The following is a 10056-nucleotide window of genomic DNA, read 5'->3' on the forward strand; positions in this document are numbered from 1 at the left end:
GGGGGACAGAGAGAAAGGGAGACACAGAATCTGAAGGAGGCTCCAGGTTCTGAGCTAGCTGTCAGCACAGAGCCGGATGCGGGGCTCGAACCCACCAACTGCAAGACCATGACCTGAGCCGAAGTCGGACGCTTAACCAACTTAGCCACCCAGGTGCCCCAATGAGAACATTTAAGTTCTACTGTCTTAGCCAATTTCAAATATATACTATGATATTGTTAACTAGAGTCACCATGGTATATATTATATCCAGAAGTTATAAGTGGAAACTTGTACATTTTGACCAATATCTCTTAATTTCTCCTACACCCTAGTCCTTGGTAACTATAATTCTATTCTTTTTCTGTAAGTCTAGCCTTTTTAGATTCCACTTGTTAAATATCATACAACACTTGTTTTTCTCTATCAGACTTAGCATAATGCTTTCAGGATCAATTCACATTCTAACAGTGGCAGAATTTTTTCTTCTCATGGCTGAATAATATTCCATTGTATGTACTTATAAATCTTTCTATACCAATAATTACATTGATGGATACTTAAGTTGTTATAATATTGTGGCTATTATGATTATTAATGCAATGAAAATGATAGTGGAAATATTTCTTTGATATTCTAACTTTATTTACATTGGATGTGATATCTGGATCATATACTAGTTCACTTTTGATTATTTGAGGAACCTACAAACTATTTTCTATAATGGCTTTACCAATTCACAATAGGTTCCCATTGCTCCAAAATCTAGATGACATTTGTTATCTTTTGTCTTTTGATGATAGCCATCTAATGAATATAAGTTGATATTGTGGTTTTAATTTTCATTTACATAATATTAGAGAAGTTGAGTAACTTTTTTTTTTTTACAAATAGTTTATTGTCAAATTAGTTTCCACATAACNAGAAGTTGAGTAACTTTTAATGTTCCTGTTGCCATACATATGCCTTTGGGGGAAAAAAAGTCTATTCAGTTCCTCTGCTTATTTTAAATTGGATTATTTAATGTTTTTCTTTTGAATTATATGACTTCTTTTTATAATTTGGATATTAACCTCTTACCAGATATATAATTTTAAAATATTTGGGCACCTGGGTGGTTCAGTCGGTTAAGCGTCTGACTTCAGTTCAGGTCATGATCTCATGGTTCATGGGTTTGAGCCCCGCGTCAGGCTCTGTGCTGACAGCTCAGAGCCTGGAGCCTGCTTCAGATTCTGTACATCCCTCTCTCTCTGACCCTCCCTGCTCACAGTTTCTCTCTCTCTCAGAAATAAATAAGACATTAAAAATTTTATAAAAAATAATAAAATATTGTCTCTAATCCATAAGTTGGATTTCATTTTGTTGATGATCACTTTTGTTGTGCAGCAGCTTTTTTAGTTTGATATTATCCCACTGATTTATATTTGCTTTCAGTGTTAATCCAAAACCAATGCCAAGAGCAATGTCAAGAACCTTACTCACTATATTTTCCTTTAGGAGTTTTAGGGTTTGAGACGTAGGTTCAATTGCTTAATATATTATGAGTTATTTTTGTGTTTGCTGTATTATGGTGGTTCAGTTACATTCTTTTGCATTTTATTATCTAGTTTTCCCAATGCTATTTATTTAAGAGATGATCATTTTCACATTGTATAGTCTTGGCTTTTAGTTATAAATGTATTGACCATATATGAGTGGTTTTATTTTGGGAATCCCTATTCTGTTCCATTGATCTAAGTTTCTCTGTATATGCCATAACCATATTATTCTGATTACCATAGCTTTGTACTATACTTTGAAATACAGATGTGTGATGCTTCCAGATTTTAACATCTTAAGATTGCTTTGGATATTTAGGGTGTTTTGTATTTTTGTACATACTTAAGAATGTTTTATCCTACTTGTTTGAAAAAAATTGGCATTTTGAAAGAAATACTATTTAATTACTAGATTGCTTGAGTAGTATGGGAAAATTTTAAATGTTAATCCTTTTATCAATAAAACCAAAAGTTGTTATTTAAGGATAAACCAAATTGATAAAACTTTAGCCGGACTAATCAAAGAATCAAAGAGAGAGGGAAAGAAAAGACCCCCAAAAATAAAATCAGAAATGAGGGAGAAAAGTAACATCTGACACCACTGAAATACAAAGGTCTATAAGAGCATACTACAACACATACACCAACAATGTGAACAACATGTAAGAAATAGATGAATTACTACAAACATACAAATTTCCAAAACTAAATCAGAAAGAAATAAAAAATCTGAGTAAACCAATTACTAGTAATAAAATTAAATAAAATAAATCAGTAATAAAAAAACTACCAAAAAATAAGTGTCCAAGACCAGATGGATTCACAGATTAATTTTGAAGAATATTTTCAAAGGAGAGGTACCTATTCTCAAACTATTTCTAAAAACAGAAGAGGAGGGAAAGCTTCCAGATATACTGTATTGTGAGACCTAAATCTAACTGACTCCATTTCAGAAAAAGCTTCCATCTTCAGAGTGAACTAGTCCCGGACCCAGTCCCAGGAAAAACCACGGGATGTAAATAGGCAGACTGCCCTCAGTTACTTCCCTCAGTTACTTCCCTAGCAACAACAACAGCCAATCAGTTTAAAAGAGGTGCCTATGTCCCAAGACCTTATGGTTGGCAGTTTGCGGTCAGGCCAGGTGGGCCAAACCAATCAGGTACTGACAAGACAGCCTGTACCTATCAGGAGGCTGCCAAGCTGGAACGCCCCGAATTCGGGGCGTTGGAGTCCCTGCTCGAGCTTGAACAAAGACCCTCGTGTGCTTGCATCGGAATCGGCTCCTCGGTGGTCTTTGGGGTTCTCCCGATCTGGGCATAACACTATAATGCCAGCATTACCCTGATACTAAAACCATGCAAAGACACCACACAAACACACACGCACACGCACACATACACACACACACAAGTACAAGTCAATAAACCTGATGACCACAGATGTAAAAACTCTCAACAAAATATTATCAAACTACATTTAAAAATGGCTTAAAATCATGATTTACCACAATTAAGTGGGATTTATCCAAAGAATCCAGGATGGTTCAACATTTGTGAATTAATTAACATGATACAACTCGTTAACAAAATCAAGGATTAAAATTATATGATCATCTCAATAGATGCACAAAAAACATTTGACAAAATTAAACATCTAATTTGTTATGAAAACTGCCAACAAAATGTGATTAGAAAAACACACCTCAATGTAATAAAAGTCCCATATGAAACACTGACAACTAGCATGGTACTCAGTAGTAAGAAACTAGATTTTACTATTTGTTAGGATCAGGAACAAGACAAGATGTCTACTCTCACTAATTTTGTTCAATTATAGTCATAGTAGTCTTAGCCAAAGCAATTAGATAACAACAACTAAAAGGTCATCCATATTGGTAAAGAACAATTTAAATCATTATTTGCAAATGTCATGACACTATACATAGAAAACTTTGAAGAATGCCCGCTAAAGCTATTAGAAATAATAAATGATGTCAGCAAATTTGCAGGATACAAAATTAATACCTAGATATCAGTAGCTTTCTATATCATATGGTATTTGACCTTCTCAGTCTGACTTATGTCTATCCATGTTGTAGCAAAAGACAAGTACTCATCTTTTGGGTAAATACCCAGTATTGGAATTATAGAATTATATGGCATTTATATTTTTAATTTTTTGAGGAACCTACATAATGTTTTCCACAACAGCTATACCAATTTAAATTAATGGAATTGTTTTCTTAATTTGTCTTTCTGTTAGTTTGTTAATTGTATATATTATTACAACTGATTTTTGTATATTGATCTTATATCCTGAAATGACTGAATTTATTAGTTTCATACTGTTATTTTGATGAAATTTAGGGTTTTCTATATGTAGTGTAATGTCATCTGCAAATAGAAACAGTTTTCCTTACTACATTGGATAAAACTTGTGAAAGTAAGCATCTTTGACTTGTCTATGATCTTAGAGAGAAAGTTCAAATTTTTTCATCATTGAATATTATGGTACCTCTGGGCTTGTCTTATCTGACGTACATTATGTTGAGGTACATTTTATCTATAACCATTTTTTAAGCTTTGAAGTTAGTATTATCAGATTATTTTTCTACATCTATTAAGATGATCATGTGATTTTTAACTTGTATTCTATTAATGTGACATATCACATTTATTGATTTGCATGTGTTGAATCATCATTGCTTTCCAGAGATAAATCTTGCTTATCATATGTTATATTTAATATATTTTATAGCCTATGCTTTATATGCTATAGAAATTGGTTTTCTAGTATTTTCTTGAGAATTTATGCATCTATATTCATGAAGGATATATTTCTATAGTTTTCTTATAGGGTTATCATCTGGTTATGGTGTAATGCTAATGCTGTTCTTACAAAATTTTTGAATTATTCCTTACTCTTCTATTCTTCAATTAGTTTGAGTGGGATTGATTTTAATTTTTCTTGAAGTGTTTGGCAGAGTTTACCAATGAAAAAATCAGAACTTTTCTCTGTTGGGATGCTTTTGATAATAATTTAATTCCTTACTTCTATTGCCTGTCCTATTTTTTAATTTCTTTATAATTCAGTCTTGAAATTTAACATTTGTTCTAAGAATACCAATTTGTAATATTGTTCATACTTGTCTCATAATCCTTCCTCTGTGACATATTTTAATGTCTCCTCTTTTGTTTACAATTGATTGATTTCTCCCAATTGTATACTTGGGTGCGATAGCTAGTTACCTATCTTTGTCTTTGTTAAAATCTAACTTTTAGTTCAATTGATCATTTTCAATATATATATTGGAAATATATATTAATTTACCTTTTTAATTTAATTTAATTTTAATCATTTAAGTTTAATTATTTTTATTTTGTTGTTTTATTTTATTTTATTTTCATTAAAGTTAGTTAATATTTGTTGTAGTATTAGTTTTAGGAGTAGAATTTAATGATTCACCATGTACAAATAACATTCAGTGCGAATTCCAGCAAGTGCCTTCCTTAATGCCCAGCACTCATTTGGCCCATCTCTCACCCCCTAACTCTCCAGCAACCCTCAGTTTGTTCTCTGTATTTAAAAGTCTCTTATGGTTTGCCTCCCTCTCTTTTTATCTTATTTTTCTTTCCCTTGTCCTATGTTCTTCTCTTTTGCTTCTTAAATCACACATATGATTTATGTGTGACTTAAGTATGTGTGATTGTGTATGATTTATGTGTGATACAATTACCATATGATTTCATATTTTTCTGACCGACTTATTGCATTTAGCACAGCACTTGAGTTCCAACCATGTTATTGTAAATGGAAAGATTTCATTCTTTTTTTATTTCTGAGTAATATTCCATTGTATATATATACCACATTATACTTATATATTAATCAATATGGACATTTGGGTTCTTTCCATAATTTGACTAATGTTTATAGTGTTTCCATAAACACTGGGGTGCATGTGCCCCTTTGAATCAGCATTTTCATAATCTATGGATAAATACCATGCAGTAAAATTGCTGAGTCACAGGTTAGCTCTATTTTTTTAGTTTTTTATGAACTTCCATACAACTTTCCAGAGTAGCTGCACCCATTTGCATTCCAACCAGCAATGCAAAAATGTACCACTTTCTCCACATGCATATCAACATCTATTGTTTTGAGAGTTGTTGATTTTAGCCATTCTGATAAATGTGAGGTGGTATCTCATTGTGGTTTTGATTTGCATTTCCCTGATGATTGTAATATTGAGCATCTTTTCATGTATGGGTTAGCCATCTGAGTGGCCTTGAAAAAGTATCTATATATGTCCCCTGCCTATTTCTTCACTGGAAGATGAATGAAGTTGCTGCCTATTTTTTCCTCTAGGATTCTGATGTTTTTCTGTCTCACATTTAGGTCTTTCATCCATCTGGAATTCATGTTATGTGTATGGTGTAAGAAAATGGTCCAGTTTCATTCTTCATGTCACTTTTCAGTTTTCCCAACACCAATTGCTAACCTGTCTTTTTTCTATTGAATATTTTTTCCTGCTGCTTTGTCAAAGATTAGTTGGCCATATATTTGTGGGTCCTTGGATGGCCTCTTTATTCTGTTCCATTGACCTAAGTGTCTGTTTCTGTGCCAGTGCCATATTTTCTTGATGATTACAGCTTTGTAACACACCTTGAGGTCAAGAATTGTGACGCCTCCAGCTTTAATCTTATTTTTCAACATTACATGGTTATTTGGGGTCTTTTTTGGTTCCATACAAATTTTAGAATTGTTTGTTCTACCCATTTGAAGAATGCTGGTGTTATTTTGACAGGGATTGCAGTGACTGTGTAGATTGTTTTGGGTAGTACAGACCTCTTAACAATATTTGTTCTTATATCCATGAGAATGAATAGTTTTTCATTTCTTGTGTCTTCAATTTTTTTCATATGCTATCTATGCTTTTCTGTATATGGATCTTTTATTTCTTTGTTAGGCTTATTTATAAGTACATTATGGATTTTGGTACAATTTTAAATGAGACTGATCCTTTGATTTGTCTTTCTATTGTTTCATTATTGGCATATAGAACTGAAACAGACTTCTGTATATTGATTTTATATCCTGCAACTTTGAAGAATTCATATATCAGTTGTAGCAGTTTTATGATGGAGACTTTTGGGTTTTCCACGTAAAGTATCGTGTCATCTGTGAAGAGTGAACATTTGACATTTCCCTTACCAATTTACGTCTTTTGTTTTTGTTTTATGATTGCTGAGGCTAGGGCTTTCAGTACTATGTTGAACAACAGTGTTGAAAGTGGACATCCCTGTGATGTTCCTGACCTTGAGGTGAGAGCTATCAGTTTTTTCTTATTGAGGATGATATTAGCTGTGGGTCTTTCTTATATGACCTTTATGATATTGAAATATTCCTCTATACCTACTTTATTAAGGGTTTTTTTTCTGTTTATTGAGGTATTTTTTCAATTTTTTTCTGCATCTATTGACAGAATCATATAGTTCTATTTAAAAAATTTTAAACACTTATTTATTATAGAGAGTTACAGAGAGACAGAGCATGAGCTGAAGAGGGGCAGAGACAGGGGGAGACACAGAATGAGGAGCAGGCTCCCGGCTCTGAACTGTCAACACAGACCCCCAAGCAGGGCTCGAACTCACAGGCGGGGAGATCATGACCTGAGCTGAAATCGGACGCCCAACTGACTAAGCCACCCAGGCGCCCCAGGATCATATAATTCTTATATTTTCTTTCATTAATGTGTATCATATTAATTGATTTGTGAATAATGAACCATCCTGAATGCCAGAATAAATATTATGGTGAAAAATTATTTTGATCATGATATAATGCCCTTCTTCATCTCTTATTACATCCTTTGTTTAAAAATCTATTTTGCCTATTATAAGTATGGCTACTCCTGGGGTACCTGAATGGCTCAGTCAGTTGAACATCTGACTTTGGCTCAGGTTATGATCTCGCTGCTGTGGGTTTGAGCCCCACCTCGGCCTCTTTGCTGACAGCTTGAAGCCTTGAGCCTGCTTCGGATTCTGTCTCTCTCTCTTTCTGCCCCTCCCTCACTCACACTTTATTTCTCCCTCAAATATAAATAAATGGTAAGAAAAAGTTTTAAGTATGGCTACTGTAGCTTCTTTTCTGACCTCTATTACAGGAATAGATGTTTCTCCAACCCGTCACTTTCTATCCACTGATGGCTTTAGGTCTAAAATTAGTCTCTTGGGCACCTGGGTGGCTCAGTCGGTTAAGCGTTCAACTTTGGCTCAAGTCATGATCTCGTGGTTCGTGGCTTTGAGCCCCGCTTTGGGGTCTGTGTTGATAGCTCAAAGCCTGGAGCCTGCTTCAGATTCTGTGTGTCCCTCTCTCTCTGCCCCTCCCTGCTCATGCTCTGTCTGTCTCTCTGTCTCTCAAAAATAAATAAATGTTGAGGGGGGGCAAGATGGCAAAGAAGTAAGGAGCTCCGTACTTGCACTCGCACCCATACATCACACAGAAAAGATCTGACGCCATTGGAAACCTTACAAAACCTGAGATTGGGAGAAAAAGGACGCAAAATCCACTGAGAAAGCCTTCTAAAGTGAGTGCAAATGGGGGAAGATAAAATCGGGCCAGGATCGGAGACTCCAGGGTCGGAGCCGATCCCCCTCTACCCTCTACGTGGAGTGAGAGGGGAAAAAGAGAGAGTCCTAAACAGGAAAAACCTCCCCTCGAGGGGAAAAACCTCCGCTCGGGGCATAGAAAGACCGTACTTGCCAAATACCCTGCACCCCAGGTCCCTGCGCGCCAACTGGTCCCGGGGGGGCAGAGCGCACAGACTGCTTCTTTCTGCTTGCTCCTGGTGGGCTGGACATCAGAGTAGTGGCGCACCTGTCGCCATTGTCCTCCTGGGCAGCTTGGGCCCCAGAAAGAGCCACGCGAATGGACACCGAGCATCCACGCTCCTGGTTGGCTGGAACTCTAGAGGGAAGGCAAAGAGCTAAAAACTGGGAAATTTGCCTGTGAGTTCGTGTTTCAGGTGATGAGCCATAGAGGGACCTGGTTTTCATCACTCCAGAGGGCTCGGATCAGCGCACCTGGCAGGCAAGACCCAGCCCATGCTGTCCAGCCCAACCAAAAGAAGGAAGCAGCAATTCTGACTCCACCCCCAAAACAAGGCGGGAGGCCTGGAATTGTCCCGAGGGGATTGCCTGGGAAGTTGTGTCTAAGGCAATTTCAGCGGGGCACACTGAATGGATTTGGAGATTGGGACTCGCCTGAGTTGAAGAGTGCAACCAACTTTGGCTGCTCCCCTGTTACGGGGAGTTTACACGCCGAAAAAAGCGAGATGCAGCGCTTGGTTCAAGAAGGGAATGGAGCACCGTCACTCTACTCCCCACAAGCGCCAAGGCAGAACTCCAGCCTGAGGCATTGGATCACGCCACGCCCACCCCTGCTTCAGAGCTGCCCTCCTCTCTTTTTTTTTTTCTTTTTTTCTTCTTCTTTCTCTTTTCTCTCTTTTTTCCCCAGAACACTGACCTGATTAACTCTGGTCTCTGGCTTGCTTAAACAATCACAAAGAGTCCATTCTGTAGATCTAAATTCTACACCTACCGACATTTTCATCTCATTCTCTCAGGAGTAATTAGACTCTATACATTCCCTGGATAATACCAACATCCTTCTCTCACCTATCCAACCATATTCTACCCTTTACCTCTTTGAAAAAAGCTTCTTATCCCTTCTGCCTATTCATTCTATTTCCAATTGTGCCTCATCCCCTCCCTGACTTCTCTCTCTTTCTCTATGTCCTTCAATCGGCACTCCATACACACGGGTATTTCACTGTAGCTGGGAAATCTGGTTATATGCTTTAAACCCTTCGTTGTCCATCGGTTTTCTTCCTTTTACCTTTTCTTTTCTCCTTTTTGACCCTTTTATGTATTTTATACTCCCTAATATTCACCCTCCCTCCTCTGTCTTTTCTCTTAACTTTTTCGTTTTCCCACTCGCTTTGCATGTTAGTTGAATTAGCTACTGCATTTGTATGCTCCTGTTCCCTGTGTGTTTCTCTGTCTGTTTTCTTTTCCAGGGATACCTCAAGAAACAAGCCAGAGTACACAAGGTTGAGAGTCCCAAATATCACTACGAATAGGAAAATAAAATAACCAAAGTCCCAACAAGAGAGACCAAGGGATACCATTCAAAAAACACTCTCTGAAAGGATAGGCCCTGGAAAGTCAAAGAGTCTTCTTGGATATAGCAGCGCTCATAGATACAGAGACCATAACAGGTCTTTAAAACCAACAAGAGCCAGAAAGCTAACTAAAATGAGGAAACGGAAGAGCTCTCCTCCAAAGGAACTCCTAGAAGAAATGACAGCTAATGAACTGCTCAAAACAGATATCAGCAGCATCACTGAACAAGATTTTAGAATAATAATGGTAAAATTAATAGCTGGGCTTGAATAAAAAATAGGGGTCATCAAAGAAACTATGGCTACAGAGAGAATGGAAAATAAAAATAGGCATGAAGAATTAAAAAATGCGAT

Source organism: Crocuta crocuta, unplaced genomic scaffold, assembly GCF_008692635.1.
Source record: "Crocuta crocuta isolate KB4526 unplaced genomic scaffold, BGI_CrCroc_1.0 scaffold1503, whole genome shotgun sequence".
Lineage (NCBI taxonomy): Eukaryota > Metazoa > Chordata > Mammalia > Carnivora > Hyaenidae > Crocuta > Crocuta crocuta.